The sequence below is a fragment of the Lolium rigidum genome, chromosome 1 (assembly GCF_022539505.1).
Source record: "Lolium rigidum isolate FL_2022 chromosome 1, APGP_CSIRO_Lrig_0.1, whole genome shotgun sequence".
In the NCBI taxonomy this organism is placed as follows: Eukaryota; Viridiplantae; Streptophyta; class Magnoliopsida; order Poales; family Poaceae; genus Lolium; species Lolium rigidum.
In genome coordinates this window covers 178049233-178052790 of record NC_061508.1, presented here as the reverse complement: position 1 = coordinate 178052790, position 3558 = coordinate 178049233, and positions in this window count along the sequence as shown.

Sequence of the window (3558 nt, the reverse complement as noted above, 5' to 3'; positions counted from 1 at the left end):
CTTGGTCGATCTGTATTGGCGGATGATGAACTGCAGATGCATTACTCTGATGCTAGACCTAGCCAGCAAGCATGCATGGCTCATGCTAGCTTGATTTCTATTCTCATAGCTACTATTTATATCGATTTGGCTTCTGCGATACAATGATACACTATGCTGAATAATTTGATGATACAAGGTTGTACATATCATCCTAGCTAGATTCAGAAGCTTATTGTTCAGACTGTGTGTTCGATAAGAACAATGATCCGCTGACTTTGCTAGGTGCCTTTGATTATGCATTTGCTTGGAATTACGGTCAGAAGCTAGAGGCATTATCTAATTGAGGCCTCTTTTTGCAGTGTTCAAACAAGAAGCTCAAGCTTGGAGAGAGCTTATCATGGAAGGAGACATCTGTAGAGCCAGCCCCAGTGTGCAAGGTGTTTAGGCGCATCGATGAGGAGAATACCGCTGACAGCTTCTGCAAGGTACTATGTACATCGGAGTTAGAGGTGATTACCATCCCCAGTCGTGTTCTACCCTGGTTTTACGGTGGGTGTCCAGAGTCCATCAACCTGAAGATGTCCACTTGCATGCACCTGGATTGTGGACCTGAAGCAACAAGATGGCAATGTTTTAATGGACGCAGGATGGCCAGAGTTTGTCAAAGCACATGACTTGAAGGTAGGATACCTCCTGACCTTCAAGAAGATTGACACCAAATCATTGCAGGTGCTCATATTTGGTTACAATTGCTGTGAGAAGGTTATATGGTGTTCGGGTTATCACCCATCGCTGGGGCAACAAAATGAATCACAGCTGTATTAAGTTGTCTTACAAATGTTACGTAGAGAGAGCTGGTCTATAATAGTATAATGATGCATTGTGGTGAACATGATGGTACCATTCGGATTGTGGTCACATGTGAGGGGGTGTATAAGTGGATTGCCTAGCCCTTTCCATTAGTTCGGACTTTTGGTTGTGTTGGCTTGTGTATGAAGCTTGGCATGGTATCGAGCCCGGGGTCTCGAGTTCGAGACACGGCTTTCGTAATTTATCCTAAAAATTGGTGCTGCCCTCCGTTGCCCTCCTCGGAGTCCACGTATATGCCTCTTGAGAGTCTCCTTGTGTTGACCTCTTCCCTTCTTCCGGTCACACGTGAGGAGGGGTGTTGAGATGTATAAGTGGATTGCCTAGCCCTTTCCATCAGTTCGACTTTTGGTTGCGTTGGCTAGTGCATGAAGCTTGACAAACCTTATTTATATGTACAGCTCTCTAGTTGTACTATTAATTATTATGTGCTTATGTTGGCTGGATTGTGATGAACATGAGATGTTCTGTTGTTTCCGTAAAGAAAAAAACGTGATGTTTTTTCGAATCCTGCACTGGATATGTTTTGCAAAAACTAGTGAAGTGCCCGCTGACAAAACATATTATGTGCAAATAGGCAACCCTCGGTAACGATCATGGGTTCAAGCGTCCGGGATCCGGTGCCTTGACATCGGCAAGCACGGATGAACAGGTTGGTTGACTTGTAGATTTGGACGTTGGATCGAAAATAGATAGCTAAGAACTAAGTACTGTAGCATGTAGCATATGTACTGTTCATGGTCTCATTCCGGGTTCAAGTGCTACCCCATGTAGCACCACTTTTTTTGGGGGGGTTAGCCCAGACAACCTTCCCAATAAAAAAAGTACTACCTTCCCTGCATGGGCCAATTGTTTGTACTTTTGGGCTGCCGCCGGCCATGTACATGGTGATTGCTGTCAGCCTGCTTACTTCGCTGATAACAATCCAAAAACATTTAATGGGCCTCCGACTCATGCCATTGGGGCCCTTCCTAATTTAAACACGGAGATCCTATGATTGGCCCTCAAGAAACCGAGATTCTACATATAAAGTTATTTTTATTTCGTATCAATTATGATTATGATTCTTTTTAAATGCGCATAGCCAGTATGCGCATCTACATGGGATCTATATTTTGATATATTCATATAGTCGATTTCAAAATTTTCATAAATTATTTAAAGTTCCAAGATTTATTCTATCGGTTTGCAAGATCTTTGAGTGTATTTGTAGTTTTAAAAAATGACAAACCTCTTCATCAGATTGTTGTTAACAAGTGTAGTGTTGTGAACCCAAAATATATTACATACTTCCTCGTAGATCAAATTTGAACTAATTAAGTTGAACTAAAACCTGGATCAACAGTTAGTATGGATTAGGTGCATGGAGTACGAAAAACAAATGAATAGGCAATATTTCAGTTTTCCTTCAGTTGAGAATGCTAGAGCAGGACCCATTTGCCAGTAGCGTCCCTCAACATTTGAAGGTAAAGACAAACAGAAGGGATCGAAAAAAGCAAGTATCCTACATATCTCGGGTTAAAACATATCGAGAAATCACATATTTCTTGTACATAGAGGCTGACATCGTGGACCCATCGACCAGCCGTGGAAAAAAATCCAAGAAAGGAAACAATTATCGTACATAGAAGCTGACATGTGGGACGCATTTTGCAGCGGCGTCCTCAACTTTAACAAAGGCGGCGGGGATCGAAAGAAAAAGCAAAGTTGCCGGAAATCAGCGGTCAAAAATAAATCCAAGAAATGAAATGTTTATTGTTCATAGAGGCTGACATGTGGGACCCACGAGCCAGCGGCGTCCTCAACGTTTCAAAGGCGGCGGGGGATCGGAAAAAAGGCAAGTGACCATATATCAGGTGCCAAAAATAATCCAAGGAAAGAAACTTTTATTGTACATAGAGGATGACATATGGGTCCCGTTTTGCAGGAGCGGTCTCACCGTTTCCAAGGCGGCACTGGATCGAAAAAAAGAAAGGAAAGGTTTATCGTTCAGAGAGGCTGAGATGTGGGACCCATGGGCCAGCAGCGTCCTCTTAGTTTCAAAGACGGCAGGGGATAAAAAAAGGCAAATAGCCAGTAATTAGGGTCAAAAATAAATCAAACAAAGGAAACTTTTACTGTTCATAGAGGCTGACAGGGACCCAAGAGCCAGCAGCGTCTCAACGTTTCAGAGGCGGCATGAGATCGAAAGAAAAAGGCAAATACCAAGAAATTATGGGTCAATAATAAATCAAACAAAGTAAAGGTTTATTGTTCATAGAGGCTGACATGTGGGACCCCTGAGCCGGCAGCGTCCCCAACGTGTTAAAGGCGGCAGGAGATCGAAAGACAAAGGCCAAAAATCAGTTGGTAAAAAAATCCAAGAAAAGAAACATTTACCGTTACGAGAGGTCGACATGCGGGACCCATGAGGCAACAGCATCCTCAACGATTCCAAGGCTGCAGGGGATCAAAAGAAAAAAGGAAATATCCAAAATTAGGGGTAAAAATAAATCCATCATAGGAAACTTTTATTGTTCATAAAGGATGTGGGACCGACCTGCCAGTAGCGTCCTCATCGTTTCAAAGGGGGCAGGGGATCAAAAGAAAACGGCAAATAGCCAGAAATTAGGGGTAAAAAATAAATCCAATTTAGGACAGTTTTATTCACTACAAGAAAAGTTCTGATAGACAACGTCTCAAAATCGTCCGCTAAGGGGTATTTTTCGC